Here is a 27,936-nt window from a genome sequence, read left to right as displayed (position 1 = left end):
GTGAAGCCAGAGAACAGCGAGAGCGGAAGGAGGCAGACGGTGAAGCCAGAGGAGAACAGCGAGAGCGGAAGGAGGCAGACGGTGAAGCCGGAGGAGAACAGCGGGAGCGGAAGGAGGCAGACGGTGAAGCCAGAGGAAACCAGCGCGAAGGAGGAGGACGGAGACGGAGAGGACCAGAGGAGACGGATCCAGAGGAGTTTGTTGTGTACGGCGTCCAAACACGGTGGGCTGCAGGAAGGAGAAGACGCCCCGGGTCCCTATGCCACGGTCCCGGAGACGGACCGTGGCTCAAGGCGAGTACCACTCAGGGGATCCTTTTGGTGGGGGTGGTGGGGAGGCACGGGGAGGTAGAACACCTGGGTGGAAGCCACCGATTATATCCCTCACGTCCTCTTTCCCCACTACGGTATCATTGGTGATGGGAGCACTGCCAGGATAAAACCCACAAGGCCGGTACTGACCCCGGTCTGTTTTGTTTTCTTTTCCTTCCCGCCCCACTGAGAAAGAGAGAGAGGTATCCGAAAGACCTGGACCTAGCTCTGACGACCCGTAGCAGAAACCAAGGGGAGGAGTTATCCCCTGCGCCATTTGTGTTGCTTGTTTGGTTGTTTCCACGCACAGAACTTTGAATTTTCACCAGCTTACTACCCACAAAGAAGTACAATAAAATACACGTGTCACGTATTACGACATCTTGTGGTTCCTTATGCCCTCCCAGCATCCCTCATCCCCACAAAGTGGTGTCAGAAGTGGGATTTTATCCCGAAGTGTCGAACCATGACACAGCCCGTGCCCATCGAGAGAATACTCAATCAGCTTGCGGAAGGGCAAAGGCACCTGCAACTGGTGTTTGAGCAACAGGTCCAAACCGCCCAAAAGGATAGAGAAACCCTGCAGGACGCATTGAGGGAACAAGCCGCTCTACTTACAACAAAACAACAGGTACAGGACACCGCAGTCCTAAGACTCACAGATGCCATAGTGAGCATCAAAGTACGCCCAAACGTCCCGGGGTCCGTTTTGCAGAAGTTTCAAGAAGAAGAAGACCCCGACTATTTCTTCATAAACTTCTAAAGAGTTGCGACCACCGCTGCCTGGAAAGGTGGAGTCAATATATCGCCCCTCTCCTGTCAGGAAAGCTCTAAGCAGCCTACCAGGCTGCCAACCCTGACGGTACCACTGCCTATGAGGAGGTCAAGAAAGCTATACTTGAGCATTTGGGTTGCGATAAGGAGTTTTACAGAACCAAGTTCCGGAAGGAGAAGTGGACGACCGGAAACAACCCACACGCTCTTTACAATAGAATCAAGGATCTGGGAAAGAGCTGGCTGACACCCTACACCTCCAGTACGGAAGAAGTCACAGAAAGGGTGGATCTGGAACAATTCCTAGAAGCCTTGCCAGCGAATACCCGTTCATGGGTTAAACAACACCCCAACCTGTCTTCCACGACAGCGGTGGAGTTGGCCTGCGCCTTTCACAGGTCCCCGGAGTTCAAGGCTGGTATACCACAGGCCCCTTTTGTTGCCCCGAGAAGCACCCCTGACCCGACTCAAAACCCCAGACGGCTCCCCGTTTGTCACTTAAACCCGTTTATCCCCCTCCTGGGCCAAGCGGGCCAGGGCCACAATGTTAGCACTGTGCAGAGTGGGGACACATAGCCAGACAGTGTCCCTACTGGGCCCCACCTGCCGAACCCATGGAGGTGGGGTATTCCAGGGGGTGGATATTGATAACCGGGAGAGGCCCCCACCAATACAGGAAGAACGTCCTGGTAAACGGAAAGAAGCAACAAGCCCTATTAGACACAGTGTGTCATGTAACTGTGATACACTGGGCTCTAGTACCCCGACCACAAATAAGGGAAACGGAGCACGTACACGTTACATGCGTCCACGGGGATACCAAAGCGTACCTGGTAGCAGAGGTCTTGTTGGACGTAGCCAATGACCCACACCTACGGAAGGTAGGGGTCATTCCCTCTTTGCCTGAGGCTGTCATCATTGGCACGACCACCCCAGGTTTGAACAGTATCTAGATGAGACCAAAGTGAACACCACAGCCTGGTTACAGGAGGCTCCCTTCAGCGACAGTGACTTCGAAAGTACAAGGGGAAAAGACAAAAAGAGCAGGAGAGAAAGACGAAGGTAAAAGAAGGACTACAGACAGTCCGATGCAACAAACCAGTCCTCTCTCCCTTGCAGACCCGGGAGGGATTGCTCCGGTTAGCTTCCGTACAGCCCAGCGGGAAGACAACACCCTTATCCATGCTTGGGAACAGGTCCAGAAACAAAAGCCAGACCAAGTAGGGCCCTATTTTCTACTAAAGAAGGGTTTGTTATACAGAGCAGTGAAAGGGGGGGCCCACCCCACTACCCAGTTGGTCGTTCCCCTTCTCTTTCGGGAGCATTTCCTGCAACTGGCCCACAACCAAATGGGGGGAGGGCACTATGGCAAGGAAAACAGCCTCAAATACCTGTTGGGTAGGTTTCACTGGCCGGGGGAATACAGGGACATGGCAAAACAGTGTGCAGCCTGTGTGAAATGCCAATACACAAACCCAGAAACAATAAAGAAAGCCCCCTTGTTCCCCTTGCCCATCATTGACATCCCGTTTAAGCAGGTCAGCATGGATCTGGTTGGTCCCCTGCCTCCCTCAGCCTGGGGACATAAGTACATCTTGGTTATCGTTGATTATGCGAGTAGGTACCCAGAGGATTTTCCTTTATCTAGCATGACAACTCCTGCCGTAGCCCAGGCCATGATATCTTTGTTCTCCAGGGTAGGCTTCCCATCCGAAATACTCACCGATCAAGGGACCCCCTTCATGTCCCATCTAATGGCACAGGTCTGTGGGATACTGGACATTAAGCAAATCCGAACCTCGGTCTACCACCCCCAAACAGATGGCCTGGTGTAACGCTATAACAAGACCATCAAACTCATGCTACGCAAGGTCATCTCAGAGACACGAAGGGACTGGGACCAAAATCTACCCCTGGTCCTCTTTGCTATAAGAACACACGAGCAGAGGCCCACAGGCTACTCCCCGTTCGAGCTTTTGTTTGGTAGGAAGCCCAGGACACTACTGGAGATGGCGGCAAAGCAATGGGAGGGGGAGGATGAGGAGGGACAACCCTTGACGCGATATGCAGCTAATTTGAAATCAGCAGTGACCAGGATATGGGGTCTAGTACATGACAACCTGGAAAAAGCACAAAACACACAAAAGGCGTACCATGATCGGAACAGCCAGTTGAGGGAATTTAAAACAGGGGAGAAAGTGCTCCTTCAACTCCCATCCACGGAGAACAAGCTATTGACGAAATGGCAGGGCCCCTACGTTATTGACAAAAAAATAACCTGTGCTGCTACCTTTGCGGGCTGGGGGAAAACAAATCTACCATGTAAATCTCCTAAAAAAGTGGGAAGGGCCCGCCGTGCCTACTGGGACAAGAACACCGGTACTTCTTGTGATTACCGAAAACACCTTGAAATTTCCACAGCAAGCACTCAGGACACCCAGACCGAAATGGTTCCGAACGGGAACATCCTAACCCCAGCACAAAAAGCACAGCTGTCTGCTCTGTTAGACAGTTTTCCTGGTCTTTTGTCTTCCACGCCCGGATTGACCACTATGGTACAACATGATATCATATCCCTAGATCAGACCATTGTAAAACAGAAGCCGTACCACATTCCAGCAGCAAGAAGAGAGGCAGTAGAAAAAGAGGTGACCGCCATGTTACAGGCCCACATTAGAGAACCCTCCCAAAGCAATTGGTGCTCCTCGATCGTGATTGTGCCAAAGCCAGACGGCAGTCTACGCTTCTGTATTGACTTCCGTCAAGTAAACGGAATCACCAAGTTCGATACCTATCCTATGCCCAGAATCGATAAATTGATCGAACGACTAGGAAACGTCAAGTATATGTCAACCTTTGATCTTACCAAGGGGTATGGCAAATACCCCTAACCCCACAGGCTAGAGAAAAGACGGCCTTTTCAACCCCCTCGGGACTGTACCAATTCAGAGTACTCCCCGTCGGTCTGTATGGAGCCCTGGCGACGTTCCAACGGTTGATGGACCGCTTGCTGAGACCCCATACAGAATACGCCGCGGCTTACTTGGATAACATCGTCGTCTTCAGCCCATCCTGGAGGGACCATCTGAAGCCCTTGGCTGCAGTGTTTTCGGCTATCAAAGCAGCTGGCCTCAAAATAAACCCCCAAAAATCATTGTTGGCCACTGATTCCATCCAATACTTGGGGTACACAATACAGGCAGGTTTGATCAAACCTCAGATGAGCAAAATAGAAGCCATCAAAGCACTCCCTGTTCCCACCACCAAGCCTGACATATGCTCCTTACTTGGGTTCATAGGGTATTATTATCGGAGATTCATCCCGAACTTCTCCTCCCTAGCCAGTCCCCTAACCGACCTCCTGGCAAAGACATATCCCTCCCGTATAACCACCTGGGACACCAAACACGAACACAGTTTCCAGACCCTGAAAGACGCCATCTGCACAGCCCCCGTGTTACACTGTTCTGACTTCCACAAACAGTTCATACTCCAGATAGATGCATCCGGTCTTGGGCTGGGTGCCGTACTATATCAGCCTGACTCTGAGGGTGACCTTAGGCCTCTTCTCTACATCAGCCGGAAACTGTTTTCCCGGGAGGCGCATTATTCCACCATAGAAAAGGAGTGCCTAGCGATTAAATGGGCCATTAATGCACTGCAGTATTACCTACTAGAATAGAACAGAAGGGGTTTTTATATAGCGCATGACTACCCTGAAGCATCCCAGCGCTGTACTACTGGGACGACCTTTTACTGTACTCACGGATCATGCCCCTCTTACATAGCTTGTATGCAGCAAAGACACTAACTCCTGCATCCTTAGATGGTTTTTAGAATTGCAACCGTTTTCGTTTCAGGCAATGCACATACCCGGAGCCCGTCAAATGAGTGCGGATTACCCATCTAGACACCCGTCCACCGAATGGCCCCAACGTCCATTCCTAGGGAGGGAGATCTGTAAGGAGGACAGCGTCGGCTGTGAGGTAGACCGGACGGGGACAGGGAACGAGCCGGACCCTCCTGCACAACCAGAAACGAGCAGCAGTCTAGTGTCTGCCAGAGTGTGGGCGGAGGAGCCTTTTACGACAGTGGAAGGGGAGGGAAATAAAGACGAGAGTGGAAGGAGGCAGGCGGTGAAGCCGGAGGAGAACAGCGAGAGCGGAAGGAGGCGGACGGTGAAGCCGTAGGAGAACAGCGAAAGCGGAAGGAGGCAGACAATGAAGCCGGAGGAGAACAGCGAGAGAGGAAGGAGGCAGACGGTGAAGCCGGAGGAGGACGGAGAGGAGCAGAGGAGACGGATCCAGAGGAGTGTGTTGTGTACGGCGTCCAAACCCGGTGGGCTGCAGGAAGGAGAAGACGCCCCGGGTCCCTACGCCACGGTCCCGGAGACGGACTGTAGCTCAAGGCGAGTACCACTTGGGGGATCGTTTTGGTGGGGGTGGTGGGGAGGCACGAAGAGGTAGAACACCTGGGTGGAAGCCACCGATTATATCCCTCACGTTCCCTTTCCCCACTACGGTATCATTGGTGACGGTAGCACTGTCAGGATAAAACCCACAACGCCAGTACTGACCCCGGTTTGTTTTTTGTTTCTTTTCCTTCTCGCCACACCGAGAAAGAGAGAGAGGAATCCAAAAGACCCGGGCCCAGCCCTAATGACCCAGAGCATAAACCAAGGGGAGGAGTTATCCCCTGCGCCATTTGTGTTGTTTGTTTTGTTGTTTCCATGCCCAGAATTTTGGATTTTCACCAGCTTACTACCCACAAAGAAGTACAATAAAATACACATGTCACGTATTACAACGTCCTGTGGTCCCTTACACTCTCCCGGCATCCCTCATCCCCACAGCCACCTTGCTTTTTGTTGGGCTTCCCTGGTTGCTCCAGACGTGCCCTGACTCCCCATTGCTTGTAGAGTCTCCTGGTCCACACCGTAACCTGTTTGCTCTGCCCCGTGGGTTGAATTTGCCAAGGCTTGTTGGTGCTCCAGCCGGACATCGACCCCTCAGCACTCGACATCCTTTGTGGTACAGCTCACCTCCAGATCCTGGCCATCCTTGATGCCTCCTAGTCCCCGTGGCTGCAGAGTCAAGCAACCCTTCTTCGCACTTGAAACACCTGACATTGGTAGGCATTCGACTACCGAGCCCCTGGTCACCTGAAGTGACCCAGACTCTGTCCCCCTCTGCTTTCAATTTCCTCTCACCTAGCATCCAGGCTTGGATTCCACTGGACGCTCTTCGCCTTCCCGGCAGCAGTACTTCTTTGCAGCTCTCCATTGAAAACTACAAAGGTTTCCGACGCTACTTGAGCCCTATGCACCCAGCTCCTCTGTGATAGGTAACACGGGTACCTCAGTACTCACTGGTGGGTTGGCCTTTCCTCGTAGAAGTGTCCTTAAACAGTAACTTTACAACCCCAACTTTCCCATAGAGTTGTACGGAGCACGCGGTCGTGTTTTCTCACTGCACCCGTTCTCTGTGGGCACCCTGTGTCACTGCCTTGGGTGGTTTCTTGGGGTCCCAGTGATTCTACATGCTCTAGGCACTGCGTCTAGTGAAGTCGTGCTTGTTATACCATTTTTTTAGTATATGGTTCGGTCTCCCCCTGGAGCACGCTGTGTATTGTGCTACCTACGTATGTTCTATTGATTCAGTATTGTGTGCTTTAAGTTCTAATCTCGTGTCGAGGTAAGTAGACAATGTTATAGTAATAAATACATATTTTTATATAACTACTGTGTGGTTCTACTTTCATTTGGTCTTTCAGGAGGTGGCATCTGGTAAACCAAGCTGCTTTACATTCCTTCAAGATTAAGCCTGAAGGCTGCTCTCCACAGCTACCACTAGTATAGCTTTCTAAATGTTATGTTAGACCTCATACATCATAAGGGTCGTGTGGACTGGGACAGGGTGCCCACTTTAATTAGTGAACAGCATATACCAGGCCACCTTCTCACAGGAGGAGATGAAGTGACATGGGGAGAGTTGTTTCTTTTCTCTCTCTTTATTAACCTTTGTTTTGTTTATTTGTTAATTTAATGAGTTTTATATAGCGCTGGCTAGACCTGGAGGTATCAGAGCGCTTTACATAAGGAACAACAGCGAGTTACAGGTACAATAATTTTAACATTTTTTTTCACAGAAATTACACAGTAAATGACAAATCATAAGAGGGAAGAGGTGTGGCGCTGTGGCCAGGGCGACTGACTCCAGAATCTAGGGATCACGGTTCGATCCCCGGCGGCAGATTAGCCCAGCACCATGTGACTCTGGGCAATAGCTTGCTTAATCTTCCCGACGGCCCCCAGTGCCTAGATTCGCTTACGGGTGATTGTTCACGCTTTACAAATGTGGATTATTATTATAAGAGGCAGAGAAGCAAAGGGGGGACAAGAATATGAGTATAAGAATAGGGGGGAGGGGGGAGGGAACCTGAGGGGGGATGGAGTAAAGGCAGTCCAGCAAAAAGAGAAAAACGGTCGACACAAAAGTCAAGGTATCAGAGCGCTTAATATAAGGAACAGATATATCGGGTTACAAGGTACAATAATTTAAAAACATTAGTTGCACAGGTTTTACAACGTGAGTGGAAAAATCATAGAGGGGGAAGAGAAGGTAGAGGGGGACAAGAGTAGTGTTCTGAGAGAGGGTGAGGGGAGAGGAGGGAACCAGAAGTGGGATGGGGTTAAGGCAGACCAGAAAGAGGGAAAAATAAGTTTGAGGATCGTCAGGGGGAGACCGGAGGAAAGGGGGAAAGGACAGAGATCAAGCAAGATGGGGTCTGTGTCGTGGGTATCGTCGGTGGCCAACAACAAAATGGCTGGATGAGCAAAAGTCAAAAATCCATAACTAAGAACCAGAGAGCAGGATTTAAGTGTTAAGAGTCAGTGGGGGGACGCAGCCACAAAACCAAAGGCAGGTGAGAGGGTGAAGGGCGTGCAGAGGCTCAGGACTACAGGGGCATCGGTGTTGACAATCCGCCGGGCGTAGCTCCTGCACCCCCATACCTGGAAAGGACTCTCGGGTCCCAGAAGTCATAACCGAGGCGGAGCACATCCAGTTAGATGGCCAGCATGGGGGAGGCAGCAAGGCAGCTGCAAGGACTGGGAAAGTGAGCCAATCCCAGATCGGCAGACTGCAGGTGGGAACTTGGGCCCACCGGACCAACAGCGCCGTGGCACTCACCTTCGACCCAGCTTAACGCTGCAGGTGATCAAGCATCGGGGCAGGCGGCTACTCGCGACCTAGAGAGCAAAGGGACGGTCCGGAAGAGTGGAATCTCATCTCGATCAGTCAGCCGCCATCTGGAGCCTTCCAATGATGACAGAGCTGCGCCAAGGCTGGCCCAATCATCAGCAATCCGCGGTGACTCGCTCCGAGGGAGGCAGCAGAGGGAGAAAACAGCAGCAGCGGGATGAGGAATGCCATGCCCAAATGTCCAGCTGGGGCGGTGACGGCCGCGGGAGAGCCCGGGCCATACTCCTTAATAGTCAAACCAAACGGCTCCACCGGGCATCGGTAATGTCGTCCCGATGTCCCGGAAGAGTGGAATCTCACCCGATCAATCCGTCGCCATCCAGAGCCATCCGATGGTGTCAGAGCTGCGCCAAGGTTGGTCAATCATCAGCAATCCACGGCGATTCGCTCCAAGGGAGGCAGCAGAGGCGGAAAATAGCAGCAGCGGGACGAGGGATGCCATGCCCCGATGTCCGGCAGGGTAGGTGGTGGCCACGGGAGAAACCCGAGCCAGACTCCTCTTTAGCCGAACCAAGCGGCTCCACCGGGCATCGGCCATGTCTTCTCGATGTCCACTGTCCTTTATCACCCTCCATAAAGTTATGCCTGAAGCACAATAAACCCAAGGGTCATCACTATTACTTAGGAAAATAACCCCACCAAGACCCTGGTAAAAGAAGTAGCACAGTACTAACCAACCAGTCACTTGGATGGAGTTGTATGCCAGTAGTTACTTACCTAGTTGTTTTTTTTGTTGTTGTTGTTTTTTCTAGACGACCATGAAGTGACGTCTCCAAGCCCTGAAAAAGAAGAGAAGAGACTTAAGAAATAAATATTACAAACTTTAATCTTTCCTTTTGTTCTTTATTTATTTGTTATGTCCTTTATAAACACTAAAAAGAACCCCAATTAAAGAGAGACAACAAATAAACTTAAGTATTGGCTTCTTCTATATTAAACTACCTGCACCTGATCGAAAAAGGACATGTACTAGTGTGTGTTATATGTCTTACTAGTTAAATGCTGTGTATTTCGTTTTTCACTATTGAAAGGGTGTAGCTTGCCATTGGGACAAGATGGAGAAATGGAGTTTAGGCTCTCTGAACTCCGAATTTAATAGCACACCTTTTAGTAAAGTTGTTTTTTAAATTGTGTTTGTAAATGCCACTTTTAGAAAGTGGGTGTTTTCTTGCTTTACCATTCTGTGTGCCTCTACCTGTGTATTCACAGTCTGGTTTTTGAGTGACGGGAGCTGGGGATGTGTATTCACTCTAGGTAGTCACAAGGGGGGGGGTTGAGGTGTGTCCTGTCTTGCCTGGGTGACTCATCGCTAGGTTAAATTGACCTGGTCTGCATTTAGAGTGGTGGTAGGAGTTTTGATAGAATCTGAATAGGCTGTGTCTCCTTTGCACAATGCTGTCTCTACCCTCTGTGTTCAAGATGGACCAGGGAGGTCCAACTGTATCAAAGCACATACCCATCAATTCACACCCAGGCATTTATCCTTAAATGCACATCCAAGCATTTATACATCAAGCTCTGCACGCACGCACTCCTGCCATCACATGCAATCACAGACATCCGTTCATCCTTGTATACAATCTTGCAGCAATAAATCCATCCTTGCATCCAACCAACAGCCATCTTTTTCTACATATCTGTGTTGTTTGACCATATTTGCCTGCATGTGTGCACATCTGCATAAGGTCCGTATGTATATGGGTGTCTGAATGTGTGTTTTGAGACATTGTATCTGCACAAATTACTCAACAAAGTCTGGACATTGCGACAAAGAACACATGCCTCTAAAACAAGTCAGATTTAAAGGCTTTGCCAATGCTTGTTTAAACGTGATTTTTTTAGACTAGGTAATCAATTCATTTGATGGAGGATTCAGAGCAGGTACTCTTTGTAGTTACAACATGCACGCACTTATAAAATATAACTTTTTCTCAATAAGAATGAATCCCTAATAATCTTGCCCATGTACCAATGGCCATCTTGGAATTTATTTTTCTTATAATGTATATAAGGATGGCTGTCTAGACTGTGCATGCTTGTGCTCACCCCTCAGGCCATCTTTAATAAAAATCATTCCAGTATGGCTGCTGTACATGCACAGAAGGCATCTTGGAATTATCTTTTTTTAAACAAATGAGAAAACATTCCAAAATGGCATCAGTGCATGCACTAAATTTACAGCCACCTTGGAACTTGTTGAAAAGCATCCCAAGATGTCTGCCTGCTGATACACCAGAATGCAGAGTGAAACAGGAGCGGGGGGCACTGCTGGCATTTCAGAGGGGCACATTTTTAGGTAGTGCTTGCGCTGTGCAAGCGAAATCTCTTGTATTTAAAAATTATAGGAGCTTAGATCCTGCCATTTACTTACCTTTAGGTACCATTCTTTGGAATCAGTGCTGCTCTTTTCCATGCTTCTGATTGGTCAGCACGTCATCTGACTCCACTGGCTTCCTGTGGAGAAAAGAATCACCTTGAGATCCTCACCCACGCCTACAAATACCAACACAGCAACGGACCCAAATACCTAAATGACAGAATAAACTTCCACGTACCCAAAAGAAATCTCCGGTCTGCCAAGCTTGCACTACCTGAAACCCCTCGCATCCACAGAGCCAGAGCAGGTGGAAGATCGTTCTCCCACATCGCAGCCAGAACCTGGAACGAGCTACCAGCAGAAATCTGACTCACCCCCAACCTGAACACCTTCAGGAAGACCCTCAAGACCTGGCTCTTCGGCTGAACGGATCTGCACGCCCTCTGCCCCTCAGCGCCTCGAGACCCTCACGGGTGAGTAGCGCCCTTACAATTCCCTGATTGATTGATTGACGTCAACAACTTTCCCTTTGCACGTCTTCATGCAGCTGCTTTTCTTGCCTGTCAATGCCGTGGATCCTGGCCCAAGTACAGCTACAGGTCACTGGCCAGTGGCTAATGGCCACTATCCTTCCACTGGCTACACACTTCAGAAGGTACTTTAAATTTTTTTTTAATCTAGCACGCCATACAAGTGCATCTGCAGGCATCCTCTCCTCCCGGCGCCCTTCTCACATCATTGATAGCACCCTCCCACCCACTTCCTTTCCCCCATGCATTAACCTCATGTTGCTTAGGCCTCCATTATTGCTACTCCCCACTATCCAAAGTGACCATTCTCCTGCGCAACATTGACTGCCAACTTCACACCCCCCTACTTTATCGCATTTAGTAAAACTAGCAAACTGCTTGTCAGAATCGATAAGTAATTACCTTCTATTTATACTTTACAATTATACAATCTGAGTTATTTTTCAAGTTGGTTTTAATTTGTTTAATAGCACTCCATAGGAGTGCATCAGCGGGCCATCTTCCCTCCTCCCCGGCGCTCCTCTCACATCACTGCTAGCACCTTCCCACCCCCTCGTGCCTCCTCCCACTCAACGGCATCATGTTGTTTAGCCCTCTGTTGTTGCTGCTCCCCACTAGCCGAGGTGACCAATTTTACAATCTGAGTTCTTTCAAGCTGAGTATTTTCTTTTTCTTTAAATTCACCTGATAACCTCCAGTCTCACATGAGTCACTAAATGTATTTATTAAAAAATCACGGTGTCAAAGATCGGCATTCGTTTGCTGGCTTCAAATCAAGCAAACACTGAGTTAATTGGATACACAGCCTCGTGCAATCAGAAGGTGGGGGGAGGGAAGGTAGGAGATCCTTGAAATTGCCGAGTGCACGCTCGCCTTTTTAATAGGCATCTCCGCCTAGCAGAATTACCCTCGGGTGCAAACATGTCATTTTTGCTGCAAACACAGAAAATGCCTTGAAATCAGCTTGTGGCATACTCGCCCCTGCAGACCTGGGCGTGGGCCTTTCTGCCTTAGGGAACCTGTCACGTTTTCAATAATGCATACGCGTCGAGCCAGTTTTAGGGATGCCAGAGTCTCTGTGAGCATGTCAAATATTTAAGTATTATGTAACTTTGTAACCATAGAGCAGCTGATAACATCTCACTGAAAGACCAGAACGCCCAGTAGAGTTTCGTGGAAATTGCGTCATACCTTCCAGAGTCTTCCATTGTATGTTAAATAACGCAGGAGTCTTTGCTAATCCCCTGTCCTAGGGCAATTTGTTTTACTGCTTATTTTCTGACCACTGTATACGCGTGCTATAGATAGGGAAAACCTGTATCATGTTGCAGCTCACAATGAGCAGCTAGGATGTATAGATGTGGACAGACAGTCGGTGGCATGCAAGACACTTCATGCTTCATACCCACAGTGATTGATTTTAAATATATGCGAATAATCTCAAATATTTGAAACTTTTTTCTCACATCAGGAACATTTTAGTTTAACAGTTACATTCAAATGCATTACAAAACTTTTTTGTATGATAAAAAAAACATTGACAAGCCCAGTAGATTTCGTATATGCGCAACCAATTGGTTTTGCCAATGCTTGTTAAAGTAAGCACGCGGAGGAAAGAACAGAGAAGCGCGCAGAGGAAAGAACAGAGGGGGCAGGAGGAAAGATAAGGAGAGAATGACACAGAACAAATAGTCCCTCATGTGCAGCAATGTAAGGTGCTAACATCAGTAATGGTAGACTGCAAGGTAACCAATAAGAGGGTGAGACCGAAATGCCCTTTTGTTGGGACAGGCACAAGAATAGGAAGGGAGCATGTGGCATTATCACCAGAGGAAAATACACCCAGAGATTATCACAGTCGGCAATAAAATATCCTCCAGTTGAATCCATCAATTTATGCTTTCCAGTAGCTAAGATCCTTTCATTTATTTTTACCCTAATCGTAAAAAGTGCAGCCTGGCAAAAATTTAATTATGAAGTGAAGGAGAAGCGCTATGAACCCAGCAACAAAAAATATTTCAGTGTCAATTCATTTTCAGTGTTTAGTAGTACCATTTGCGACTGCTGTGTTTCCTAGAAGGAGAATACTCGCGGCCATGCATATGTCGACAGCTGTCATTTTATTGCTGGTGCTAATCAAACAAAATGGTTTACACCTGTGGGTGATTTTCGTCACTTTTGGAATGGGTGCTATGTTACTCCCATACATCTTCTCTGTTTACAGCTGTCAGTAAAATCCACTATTTTCCTGAATGAGCCTCTCGAGTGCATCTTGACCTGCAATGTAGTGGGAGAGATCTAGCATTCCCCAAGGCTTGATTGAAGAAATATTTGTATCATATTCAGATAACACTCTAGTAGTTTGAATCGTCCACTCAGGTAAAACAACTAAGTCATTTAAGGTGGAAAGTGTATAGGGGAAAACGGAGAGTAAGTGCTATCCTTGCATCAGAATATGGGGCACTTGAGGCTTTGTACAATACCTAGATCAGCATCCTTATAATCATTAGTGGCAGAGTTGGGTATAAGTGACATGGCAAAAGTTGCCGCCTTAGAAACCTATAGCGTTTTTAAAAGATATATGTTAAACACTTCCGCTGTGATTCAGCAACAAATGCTGTTCATTTTGGTCAAGGGTAAAGTCATGAAGTGATGAGATTACAATTACCTCACATAAATATTTAGGTGTTATGATGGGTAAAACTGTGTTCATCGTTCTTTCCTCTTCTTTAATCAACACATACTATTTAATGACCAGATGTGAGGAAGCGTCCAACAGAACAGGAATGGAAGACACGTGAAAGGAATAATGTATAAGCGAGTGAAGGCACTGCCAGACGTAGAAGGTAGAAGGAAAGCCCGCATTTGACGTATGCAGCCATTTTCAGTCCATTCTTCTGTTGGTGTTGAGAGCGTCTTTAGGTGAAATGGCTGCAGAGTGTGTCTCAAGAATATAGTTGTCCTTTATAGACTGGCCTGGTGACTCAATCAATCAGGGAATTGTGAAGCGTGCCACTCACCCGTAAGGGTCTCAAGACGTGGGGGTGGGGGGCAGCTCTGGTCAGTCGAACAGCCAGGTCTTGAGAGTCTTCCTGAAGATGTGCAGAGTGGGGGCGCGCCTGATGTTGATCGAGAGCTTGCTCCAGGTCTTTGCCACGATGTAGGAGAAGGTTCTTCCACCCATTCTGGCTCTTCGGAAGCGTGTGGATTTGACGAGGTTGGCGAATTGGAGGTTTCTCTTGTGTACGCTGCCAGCTTCCATAGTGGTATAGGCACAATGTCTAGTGGAAATGGTAGGTTCGAGGCTTCTCGAAGTTCTTCTTGAAGTTCTACTTTTGTTCTGCTCAGAAACCTTTTGTAGTGAACTGGTGAGTTTTCCATTCTTCATAAGTGTAGGGTCTAGGCAACCTTAACTTCTCAATATAATTTACTCCACTGGCTTTCCACTCACTTGAGGCCTGAACTAGAGTTTGGTGGATGGCTTTATGTCCATCGGGGTTATGGAGTACTTTACTCCATCGCCATGATGGACATCCATCAAACCAAATGTAGAGATGTCCATGGACCCACGGACATCTCTATACATTGGCAAGAACTGCAATCAAGGTGCTTCCTGTCAATGTTGGAATAATTTGATGGATGGCTCCATCAAACGTGACGGGCGGCTGTGAAACTTTTCCAACATTTTATATTCGTCAAAAATAAACTCTCTAATGGCCCCCACACCATGGGAGTCTGTCATTTTTTAAATTTTTGCTGTCCCTCACTAAAACCTAGTGGTGGTGGACAACAAAAAAAGTAATCCGATTGCCCACTCTAAATTGGATGGCTGGTCAAATGGCTAACCTCTGACGATCCGTACTCCTTTAGGCAATTTGAAGAGTATGTCAAGGACAGACATCCTCGAGGCCAGAGCCATCCTGGGGCTCTGTCATTGACATACTGTTGACCTGCCCAGCCCTAAATTAGACAGTTTGGTGGAGAGGGTACTACGTCGCCATTGCTCAACTTCTGTGATTTATTATAAAATGGCCTTAAGTAGAATTCCGTAATGTTGAGAGATAACCTTTAATTTACTGTCTGCACTGGAGAGGTTTAGCATTCCCCAAGGCTTGATTGAAGCAATCTTTGTATCATATTCAGATAACACTCTAGTAGTTTGAATCGTCCACTTTGGTAACACAACTAAGCCATTTAAGGTGGAAAGTGTATAGAGGAAAAACGAGAGTAAGTGCTCTCTTTGCCCCAGAATATGGGGCCCTTGAAACTTTGTATAATACCTAGATCAACATCCTTACAATCATTAGTGGCAGAGCTGGGTACAACTAACATGGCAAAAGTTGCTGCGTTAGAAACCTGCTTTGCCACGTGGAATAAAATTGTATTGCATTGTAATTGCATTTATATAGCGCTTACTACCCCTGAGGAGGCGTCGAAGCGCTTTTTGGCAAGTAGCACGCTACTCCAAGACCCATTTAAGGATTAGTTTTGAATTAGTATAGTGAAATATGAAAGTAATTTGAGTGGTGGATATGTTAGTCAGTTATTTGGATTGAGAAGGATAGCGGAGTGTTAGAAGCGGGAAAACAAATTGCACTTATATAGTGCTTGCTACCCCATATGAGGTCAGAAAGTGCTTTTTTCGGCGAGTAGCACGCTAATCTGGAACCCATAAAGGATTAGTGGTGAATTAGTATAGTGAAATATGAAATTTGTGAAGTGGACAGGTTGGTCTGTTATTTTTAAGGAAAAGGATAGTGGAGGGATAGAAAAGTGGGAGGCTTGGAATGAGTAAAAAGGATGTGGAGGGGAAGAGTCAGAGGAAAGAGTTTAGAAAGGCTTGTTTTGGGGATCAGTATTGTAAAAGAGGTGTCAGATGGTGCAAGGAGGGGTAGAATAGAGGAGAATCTAGAAAGGGCTATTTTGTAGTGGTATGGGGTTTGAGATGAATGAGAGAGTGGATGTAGAGGATATATTGGTAGAGGTATAGGGTGAGAAATAGGGTAGTGCATTGGAAAGAGTAATAATAATAATAATACTTTATTTGGTATAAAAAAATACCATAAAAGTGCAGATCAAATACATCATAATATAAAAACAAAACAATCAACAGCTTAAAATGATACATATTCGATCCTTCCATGAGTGGGAACCCCTTATCACATGAAATTCATATTAAAGACCAATGAGAGGTTAACATCACGTGCCACAAAGGTACATATAAAAAACCTCAAAATTAAGAGAGGAACATAATAGTTTGACAGCTTAGAAGTGATATATATTCGCTCCCATCACAATTTAAAAAACAACCTTCCCCTCTTCAAATTCATTCATTTTTTTTTTTTTTGTGCCTTTTAGAAACTGGTATTATGAGCCACATTTGTTCATCTGGTACCTCTTGTGTTCCTGAGTCTGATGGCTGCCATTAAAAAGTTTACAGTGCAGAACAGGGTCAGTGTGTCTGTAAAAATAACAGGGCCACCTTTGCATGTTTAAATCTAGAAGTCTTTAGAATACTTTTTAAAAACAAACTCCTAGGTAGTGAATAAAAAGGGCATAATAAAACAAAGAGTAGTAGAAAGAGGTTTGAGATGAGTCAGAGAGTTGAGGTAGAAGATATATTGAGAGAGGTATAGGGTGAGAAATAGGGTAGTGCATTGGATATGCTGAATTAGAAGAAAATAATAAATATATAGATCCATAAGTACATGGAAAGTTCATAGATGCATAAAGGCAGCAAGTATATGCAGATTAAAGATATTGATAGAGGTATAGGGTGAGAAATAGGGTAGTGCATTGAATATGCTTTATTTTTTTATGTCTTTGGATGAAAGTCATAAATATATAGATCCAAGTACTGTACATGGAAGGTATTTAGATGCATAAAGGAAGTAAGTATAAGTAGATTAAAGATGCATTCGATAAACTCTGGTTTTCAAGTGTTGTATTTAAAAATGTATTTATTTATTTATTTTTTTAAACATAATTATTCTACATGTATATACTAAGCAATACACCTATATAGGTACATTTCTATACTACAAATAAATGCTTATATACAGAGGGATATGCTGTATATTTGTGTATGGTGCTTATATAGGGAAGAGCCAATTCTTGAGTAGTTTTCTAAAGATAAGGTGGTTGTCGGTGGATCTTATGTTGGGGGGTAAAGAGTTCCATATTTGGCTGGTTGAACAGAGAAAGATGTGCCACCCATGGTTTTTTTCTTGTAACTTGGGATTTTGAGGCGAGGTGCCACTCTAGAGCGGAGGTTTCTATGATGAATGTGTTTGGTGATTTTTATCCTGATGAAGAGCGGTCACATTCTATGTATTGCTTTGTGGGTGATACAAAGCAGCTTGAGCATGGATCTTCTGGGAACGTCTCACGCTATGATATGCAAGAGTAGTCTGACATCCGAATTCTGAATCCATTGTAGCCTTTTCATAGTCATTAAAGGTAATCCGTGGTAGAGGCTATTGGCGTAATCGAGTTTGGACAGAACAAGGGAGACGGTAGCTTGGACCTTGTGTGGAAATCCCAAATGGGGGAAGATTTGTCGCAAAGATTTTATAGTAACTAAGCTTGATCTTGCTAGTTTGTCCACTTGGGCATTCATCGATAGCTTGGAGTCCATGGTAATTCCGAGGTTTCTTACTTCCTTCGTTACTTTAGGCGGTGATCCCAGTTCATCAGGCCAGGCAGCAAGCGAGTCATAATGTTTCCAATCGCCACACGTGAGTATTTCTGTTTTGGAAGCATTCAATTTGAGATGGCTCCAAGTCATCCATTGATCCATGGCTCTGAGACAACTGAAAATTGGGGAGTTTCCAATGTCTTTGGGCCATTCCAGTTGGAGTATTTGCGTGTCATCTGCATAGTTATTGCACATGAGTTGAAATTGATTGATTAGTACCGGTAATGACTTCATATAGATGTTGAAAAGCATGGGCGAGAGGATAGAGCCTTGAGGGACCCCAGCTTTTGTGGAGTATGGTTTGGACGAGAAAGATGGGGTAAGGATGACATCAGTTCTGTTTCGAAGGTAGGACGTGATCCAGTCTAAAGCAGTCCCCTCTATGCCAGCTTCATAGAGTCTTTGTATCAGAGTGTCATGGTCATCCGTGTCAAAGGCAGCCGAGAGGTCCAAGAGGAGTAGTGCAGCAACCCCGTTGAGGTCAACTGTGTTCTTCAGGTCATCCCAGATGGCAAGGAGGGCAGATTCTGTGCCTCTTCCCGGACGGAATCCTGTTTGGAAGTCTGAAAGTATAGCATTGTCTTCAAGGAATTGTGACATCTGGGCGAACGCTGCTCTTTCTATCAGTTTGCCCAGGAAAGGTCCATTTGTAATGGGTCTGTAGTTGTCAGGGTTCAGTGGGTCCAAGTTTGTTTTCTTCAGTAAAGGGTTCGTGTATGACTTTTTGAGTTCTTCTGGAAATATTCCGGTAGTTAAGGAATCGTTGATGATTCTTCTAACTGGAGTGGCAGCAGAAGTTGTTAGAAGAATTGTGTTGAAAGTTTGCAGTGGACATGGGTCAGAAGGGCTGTCGGTAGTCCTGCTTGCTTTGACAAGGTCCATAAATTTATCATGTGAAATGTGTTGGAAGGAACGGAGCATCTGAGTAGGAGTATTTTTGGATTGTTGTTTTGTAAAAGGGTTAGTGCTGGTGCTTTGTCTCGGTTTTAAGTACGAGTCCAACGTGTCTGCTTTGTATATATGGTCTAGTGATTCAGCAATGGTGTAAAAGCCTGCCCTATCTAAGAATGCAACCTCTTTACCATGGTTTAAGCATGTCAAATATAATTTGCAATATATTGTTCTGTGTGGTATGATGTATGATCCTGATACAGGGTTATTTATCCATTAATCACAAGAAGCTATCTAGAAAATAGTAGATTTATGTTTGGAAATTGCATTTGAGATACTTCTTTAGGCCAGATATATCTAAGTATTAAAAACCATCTGAGAATTTGGAGACATGATGATGTCCGTATATGCAAGTTCATGACAAATGAATTTTCAATGGGCTATATTGCTACTAAGAAACTTTATGATTAGTTGGTCAGAACCTATTAGTGAAATTTGCTATTGCCCATTCGGAAGTGTAGATAATCTATAACATGTTTTCTTAACTTGAATCTATGACGACCAGATAAACAATAAAACGGTTAAACCATTATTGCTGGAGTTTGTTCTAAAACCAGAAAAGATGCTCTACTGCTTTGTAAACTTTATTAAGGTACTGTAAACTTTATAGATAATAAAGATAATAATTAATTAAAATAATCACTAAGGCATCCTATCCCTTTTCTTGTTGCTAAGAGTTTCTTTTAATAATGTTGGCTACTTTTTTTTAAGTTGTGGACTTTTATACGGTGTTACAGATTTTCGTGCTTTCTTAAAAATGTTACTTGTTTGTACATATGTTGCTGGAAATAGTCTGAAAAAACCATACTGAAATTTGGGTATAAAGAGGCAGCTTCCATTTGTTATGGGGGGTGGGGGCGGAATATAAATAGGCAGAATGATAATGCATATAATCCTAGATCAGTTGAAAAGCAACAGTGTGACGCTTTTTTCGAACTATGCTTCCCTTCCAGTTAGCAAGAATGTGCTTCCAGTTCTCTTCATTTTCTAAAATGTGCAGGCTGCATGATCATAAATTAGCTTTAATGCAAAACATGTGAGCAGAGCACTTATTAGAGGGCAAACTCAGGCGCAGATATTCAACAGAATGCATAGTAAGTCTCCCACACATTAAGAAGGCCTCCTCTGTTCAATCATGACTCCTCCCACCCTTTTTTCAAAGTCAAAACTTATTAACAGGCATGCAGAGTGTGGAGTTCAGGACTAGAATTTCCGTTCCTATTGGTGGATTCAGAAAATGTATCATTCCTTTAATGATGAAAACACATACATATAAATGTATCAGTTGGTATGCATACATGGGACATACAAAGTGCAAACATAGTTTCAGGGAAAGAGAATGTTGCACTAAATTAGGGATCTTAAAGCAATACTGCACAATGCAAAATAAATGAGGCATAGAATAGAACGAGCCATAGGAGTGAAGGTTGAGTTGATTTTAGGTTACAAAGAGCCATATCCATTAAAAAATAGCAAAAGGAAGAGTGGAGATCTCTGCCTGAACGTGCTTGTCATACTTTCTACTGTCACTTATATTCAGTGCTTAATTTTAGCCAGTGGTTTCTGGTGCTCGGTACCGGCACTTAATAGGCAGCACCTGCACATATGACAATCTGCCGCATAGTGGGCTGTTAGTCTGATTTAGAGTAAGCACCACATTTGATTACAAATTCAATGTACATTAAGAATGACTAATACCTGCCGCCCATGGTAATCTTATAGCTCTGGGGGCCTGGAATAGTCTGAATTGTCACACTTGTGGGAGTGTGATGGTTAGTAGCTGGTTTGGTACTGTCATCGGTAGCGCTAGTGGGGGCAATGGGTGGTGCAAGCTGCAGTGGCCACCTGATGAGGGCCTTGGCACTTAATTTTTTACAAATTAAGCACTGCTTAGGCATTCAAATGGAAAGCTGGATTAGAAGCCTGCATAGACGTCCAAGCAACACTAGAAATACTGTCACTCAAGCTCCAATCACCAGCAATTGGGCTATGGCAACACTCTCTATGCTGTATTCACAAAGCACCTCACTAGAAGACTACAAACTACCAGAACTCAGTGGCCAGACTCATCCTCAACCTTCTACACTGAAGTCACATCACACCACACGTCAAGGAACTACACTGGCCAAAGAAATGCACTTGATTCAAACTCCTCACACACATTCAATGCACTAGATAACTCAGGCCCCACCTACATGAAAAGTCGCATCTCCTTCCACCAACCATCCAGACACCTCCACTTCCCTCCTACTTGCACACATCCCATGCATACACAAAATAAGCTCAGGAGGATGAGCGTTCTCATTCATCACTCATAAAGCTTGGAACGACTTCCCACTCCACATCAGAGACTCCTCCTCTGTTCTTGAATTCTGCAAGAAGCTGAATTCCTGGATTTTCGATTAACTAGCCCACCATAGGCAGGGCTAGGCACACACACACCCGCTCAGCACCAGGATATCCTTGTGGGGTGATAATGTGCTTTGAAAATACACAACACATCGGCAATAGGTTATCCTATTCAAATGCACACTTATTTGTCATGCAGGGATGGCAGGCTCTGCATAGTGTGTTGGAGTTAGCCAGAGACCTGAGGTGGTGGTGGGAGTGGTGCACAGAAAGTGAGGATGGTCAGTGCAGCTGGTGACAACCTGGTAGTGCACAGCCTGTTACTCCCATTCTAGACTCTGTCTCTGATCCCCTCGGGTGTGCATTGCAATCTGTGTACACCTAGCCCTATTGGCACTCCCTGACAACAGGCTAGGTCACAGAGTGGCACAGAGATGCTGGTTCCTTAGTTGTTTTGACTAAACACTGTCCTATGGCTAGACAAATGTCTCTGAGAAAAGTGGGAAGTCCTAGAATATATGATCTGCTGTTACTGCCTCATTCTGATGGCCGTAGCGGCTGTGTTACGGTCAACTGTTTTCCGCTGTCCTTGTCATGCCATTGTTGCGTACTTGTCAGGCCCCTTTTATATTGTAGTGGCTGTCCCTCTTGGTTTCTTTCTAGGTCTGGGAAGCTATTAGCAGACAGGTAGTAATGGCAGTTAAGCTAGTAGGGATAACTGTTCCTCATTTTACCTAAAAATTGGCTTGGCGATGAGCTTCTAATTCTCTCACATATCAGGGTTAGGATGAGTTCTTTGGATTTATTTATTAGTGTTTGCTTCCCAGTGATACTGGACTGGTGCACTGTTTGAGTGACAGATGCATCTGCGTTAGGGAGGAAAGATTTGTGGATTCTTTGGGTTCTTAGTTCTGCTTCCAAGTTTTTGTTATAGCTTTTCTTTCGGATCTTACAATAGTTTTCTTCTGTATTTGGAATTACGTCAAAAGTTGAACATGCTGGTGACCTGTAACGGTTTTAAGTATTGTTCTTAAGCGTTAACAGACTCAATTTCAACATGAAGAGCAGCACAGGTTTACATTTTGTGAAGCAGCACTCTCCCAAAGACTTGATGCTACAGGAGACCTATCTCCTAGGTAATAGTGTAATTTTCCAGTGTGATTGCATACAAGTGAATGTTCTATGCTAACTTCACATGAGGCCCAAGGGAGAGGTGATGTTCTTGTGAGACAATCCTTTAATTTTCTGGTCACAAAGACCTATTTAGCTGGGCAAGGCAGATACCCGATGTTGAACTTGGGGTTGGGAGGTCATCCCTGCCATTTATTTGGGTTTATGTCCCACCCCTGCATCTCGAGCCTTGTTTGAAGAGTTGGGTGTCTTCCTGGCAGAGGGATCACTCAGCGTTACTATGATAGGTGGAAAATTCCTTGCTACAATGAATTGCAACAATGACAAATGTAGAAGGCGGTAATTTGATGCACACTGGGTATGAGTGATGTTTGTCATGCTTGGCAATGCTAAGTTAAGGCCTTCACATAATTGTGGCAGCACACAAGTCCTCCTGTCAAATTGATTACTTCCTTATGCCATACATGGATGTTGCTGGGATTTTGGTTCTACAAGCCTGTATTTCCTGAGCATACCCCTTTAGGATTCCTCATTGGTCATGAAACAAATTCACCAAGTCATATTTGGTTTTCGAATGCCTGGTGATTAACCAGCATGGACTTCTCTGACTATTTTACGGATGTGGTGTCGACCTTTAGTCACTTGTAAGCAGGTGCTGTCCAGTTGGCCCGTATCTCCGAGATGCCTCCAAGGTGGTTATTCGACATAAGGCAATACCCTTCTTTCGTGATTGACAACAAAGTAAGGGAAGGCTGTTGGCAGGCTAGAGACATAATTGATCCATTTCAAGCGGAGTTTAACATTCACTTGGGATACGTTTCTTCTTCACCAGCCAACCGTGATTCGTGGACTCTGCATCAGATGGTCAAAGAGCAGTCTTGGTAGCTTCATAATGCAGTGTCTATGAGTTTGGTGACAAAGCACATAAAGTACTCTACTTGGAAAAACAGTCAAGGCTGATCTGTGATGTACAGGATAGGTCCAGCACCTTGAGCATTGGGCCAGGGGATATTGGAAATGTGTTTTAAGACTTCTACAAGTGCCCTTACATTGTGTGGCATCCAGCAGATTCTGAGACCCATGATGCACAGATAGCTGAATGCCATATACAGCACTTTTGCAATGCACAACCTCTCTTTGAAAGTGGATGAATTGATCAAGCACGTGTCTGCTATGAATCTAGGGCAGACCCTTGATCATAGCAGACTCCAGCATCATGTTGTGTAGATGATTGGTGCCTGTCTTGATGCCGCACCTCTTGCATGTGATTAAGCAATCTTTCAGGGAAGAGTCCTCCTGGGGGAGTCTTCACATTGCACCTATTGTGGTGGGGCAGAGACCACGCAATCCACCTCACAAATATTGAGGTCAAAATCGAAGTCGAGCTCCTTGCCAAAAGGCTGCTGAAGGTGACCGTCACAATTGGTTTATGCCACAGACAGCTACAGGCATACATATGGCCGCAGCATCTGGTGTTTGTGAGTGCCTCTAACTTATCGTGGCCTTCTGACATCATACTAGTAGAGTCTGACAACACCTTTCATTTTCTAACTTAGTATGAACTGTTTCAGGTACTTTAATACATGAACCTGAAACCCTGTTTTTTGGCCTACACCAAGATCCTTCATACTGACACTATCAACCAGGCAATCCGCCAAGGGTGTCTTCTTTCACCCCTCCGCATGTCTCTTGCCATCGAGGCTCTTGCAGTCTGGATCCAGCAAGATAGTTTGGTGGAGATGACAGGGATGATATGTTCTTATATGCAGCCAACTTATTATTGTTTGCACGGTACTCTTGTAGGACAGATCCAAGACTGATGGAGATTCTAAACCTCTTCAGAGAAGTCTCAGATCTGCAGGTCATCTGAGATCAATCTGTCTGCAACTAAGAGTCAACTTCTAAACCCAAATGTGAGTGCTCAGGGACAGTTTCAGTTTGAAGTACCTCGTTATACACACACACACATATATATATATTCTAGAATCACACAGTGAGTATGTGTGCATTTGGGAACCACTGTGAGAGAAGCATTTGGTAAAATCATGTATTTGCTGACAGATAACTGTTTTAAAACCTGTCATATTGTCAAGTTTTAGTAGCATTAGACGCCAGTCTTTGCTTATGCATTGATAAAAAAATCATGCTTTGACACTAATGTGCTGTACTTTAGTATGTAGATTGTGTGTAGTCTCCTTACCCCTTGCACAGTAGTGAATTAGTTTTTGTAAGCTTCTAGGGATAGTGTTGCTTGTCTGGAATCACACTGTGAGTCTGTGTGCATTTGGGAACCACTGTGAGAGAAGTATTTTGTAACATCGTGTATTTGCTGACAGATAACTGTTTTAAAACCTGTCTTGTTGTCAAGTTTTAGTAGCATTAGAAGGCAGTTTTTGCTTACGCTTTGATTAAATGAGTCAGGCTTTGACACAAAAGTGAAGTCCTGAAATATGTAGATTGTGTGCAGTTCCCTTATCACTTCCACTGTAGTGAATGAGTTTTGGTAAACTCCTAGGGATAGTGGTGCTTGTCTAGAATCACACTGTGAGTCTGTGTGCATTTGGGAACCACTGTGAGAGAAGCATTTGGTAACATTGTGTATTTGCTAACAGATAACTGTTTTAAAACCTGTCATGTTGTCAAGTTTTAGTAGCATTAGAAGCCAGTCTTTGCTTATGCTTTGATAAAATAAGTCCTGCTTTGACACTAATGTGCTGTACTTTAATATGTAGATTGTGTGTAGTCTCCTTACCCCTTGCACAGTAGTGAATGAGTTTTTGTAAGCTGCTAGGGATAGTGTTGCTTGTCTAGAATCACACTGTGAGTCTGTGTGCATTTGGGAACCAATGTGAGAGAAGTATTTGGTAACATCGTGTATTTTCTGACAGATAACTGTTTTAAAACCTGTCTTGTTGTCAAGTTTTAGTAGCATTAGAAGGCAGTTTTTGCTTATGCTTTGATTAAATGAGTCAGGCTTTGACACAAAAGTCCAGTCCTGAAATATGTAGATTGTGTGCAGTTCCCTTACTACTTCCACAGTAGTGAATGATTTTTGGTAAACTCCTAGGTATAGTGGTTGTTGTCTAGAATCACACTGTGAGTCTGTGTGCATTTGGGAACCACTGTGAGAGAAGCATTTGGTAACATCGTGTATTTTCTGGCAGATAACTCTTTTAAAACCTGTCATGTTGTCAAGTTTTAGTAGCATTAGAAGCCAGTCTTTGCTTATGCGTTGATTAAATGAGTCATGCTTTGACACTAATGTGCTGTACTTAAATATGTAGATTGTGTGCAGTACCCTTACCTCTTCTAGACTAGTGAATGAGTTTTGGCAAACTCCTAGGATGGTGTTGCTTGTCTAAAATCACACTGTGAGTCTGTGTGCATTTGGGTAAGGATTGTGATAGAAGCATTTGGTAACATTGTGTATTTGCTGACAGGTAACTGTTTTAAAACCGGTCATGTTGTGAAGTTTTAGTAGCTTTAGAAGCTATTCTTTGCTTATGCATTGATAAAATGAGTCAGGGTTTGACACTAAAGTGCAGTACCATGTACTATTCTCTTCACTGTGCCAGAACTGAAAATTTAAAAGTTTTACCCAGGCACTGTCCTAGCAGTAGTCTGATGATTTAGTCAGTTTCCAAGTACTCATGTTGTGAACCATACATTACCACATAGACTGTTTCAAATGTTTATGCAGTATGCATGCAGTCTTCTAACATACTATACACTTGTCTTTCACACCTTCAATTCCCTAGTCGGTATCCATACAGTCCAGCAAATATCCTGTCACTCCCTTTGCACTCCTCTAGTGACCCATTTAGTACCAAGTACTAATCCATTCACTGTGTCAAAAGCCAACCACTTATAAATTCACCCAGGCACTCTCCTTGCTGTACTCTAATCATTCCGTCAGTACCCAAGTACTCATGCAGTGAGCCAGGTCTTAGCACATAGACTGCTTCAAATGCCTATTCACTATGGATGCAGTCCTCTAATCACCTACACAGTTGTCTTTCACACCTTCAATTTCCCAATCAGTGTTCATACACTTCTAGCAAACACCCTGTCACACACCCAGTGTGTCTCCTTATAGTACTGTAATCATTCAGTCAGTTAGCATGTAGTCTTTTAGTGAGGTAGGCTTTAGGGCATGAACTGCTTCAAAGTAGTATGCACTATGCATGTAGTGTTTTAACCATCGTCACACTTGTGGTTCAGGGCTATAGTTTCTTAGTCAGTTTTTATATAAAATGTGTTTGTACAGTAATGGAATAGTATAAATTTGAAAGTTATTAATATACATTTATTTGTGATTCTTTTTTACAGATACTGTTTTGCAACGTTAAAATAGAGAAATCATGCCAGAAAAAAAAAGAAAAAGAAAAGAAACTCAGAAAGGCGCAGGAGTGTTTCTCATCCGTTTGCACTCTTGTCATGCAAGATTGTTCGGATGAAGGGTCCTTAGGTGTTTCATCATACTTGCCGTGCCGTACGAGTATTTCTTGTTAGGATAGCCTCGCGACAGAACTCTTTTGCAAATCTTGCACGTGACTAAGGTGGCATTGGTCTGTGTTTGCCCCTCGGGAAAAGTAAAACATTTCCACACCACTGAAGAAAAACGTTGTGGGCGTGGTGCCTTCTCCAAAAATGTATCCTCAGATTCGGTGAATATTTTAAAGCGGCAACATTTACAGTTTTTGTAAGTTAAACTTATACAATTTTGTTAGCCGTAAGCATTTTATATATCTGTGATTTGACTCTTGTGGTATTTTGCTGGGAATAGCATGTTGTTTTTTTTTAACAATCTTTCTGCTTTTTTTTTTTTTGTCCGCTGTTAAGTGATGAGTACGATTGAAATCACTATTTTTAGTGAAATTCAATATATTCTGAGAACAGCAAAAAAGGCAAACAAATTACTTTGTGGGAATTATAATGTGTTGTAAAAAATGTATTATTACATGTTCTAATTTTTTTTTCCTTTTCTTTCACAGATCCAGATTTTAAAATAAGCAATTTATATGAATTTAGATTGCAATGAAAATCCGAAAAAAATGTATACCATTTTTTATTCCTATTACTGTGAAGGTAAGTTTAACTAAGTCTCAATATGCAGAATGAGGAGGTCTGCAAGAAGCTACAAAGTTGAAACACGTTTCTAAAAACACTCTGTTTATACCTATGTAGTTTTGAAATCTGACCATAATCAGATATCATGTGACCTGCAAAAAAAGAGATTTGAGGGGTTCATAATATTTCCCATTGTACCTATTGAAGGACCACAATCATTTCAATCGTTCTTCTTTGAACATCTTTGCAGACAAAACTCTGTGCTTACCTTCTATCATTCGCAAGGAATTTTTAAACCGGAAATATGTCATTTTTTGTAACATAGTTATTGTGCAAGACACTCTTTCATATTTACAAAGAGAGGAAAAGGCACTCTGTGCACTATTTATACTCCATGTAAATACAACCTAATTATGCACACCACTTTGCGTTGAAAGGGTGTTCTATAAGTGTTGTTGTGCATGATTGCACTGAATACTGAAGACACATGTCTAGATTTATCAGAAATCATAAATCTCGATATGTGTGTGAATGCTGCACCATT

The 27,936-nt window shown here is 44.5% G+C and overlaps 1 protein-coding gene and 1 long non-coding RNA gene across 3 annotated transcripts in view; one reads left to right on the top strand and one right to left on the bottom strand.

Moving 5' to 3' along the window:
• The window catches only part of LMNTD1 (lamin tail domain containing 1), a 1,465,565-nt gene that overhangs the window by 1,398,433 nt on the left and 39,196 nt on the right, over positions 1–27,936 (top strand). The window lies entirely within an intron of this gene.
• On the bottom strand, positions 9,029–11,719 carry LOC146855167 (uncharacterized). Its single transcript, XR_014980794.1, has 3 exons — positions 11,597–11,719; positions 10,719–10,801; positions 9,029–9,126 (listed from the first exon to the last, which is right to left on the bottom strand). It is a non-coding gene; the product is annotated as an uncharacterized LOC146855167 (long non-coding RNA).

Source organism: Triturus cristatus, chromosome 4_1 (assembly GCF_964204655.1).
Source record: "Triturus cristatus chromosome 4_1, aTriCri1.1, whole genome shotgun sequence".
Taxonomy (NCBI): Eukaryota; Metazoa; Chordata; class Amphibia; order Caudata; family Salamandridae; genus Triturus; species Triturus cristatus.
Note: the sequence above shows the minus strand (reverse complement) of the source record. Positions and strands in the feature narration are given on the sequence as shown.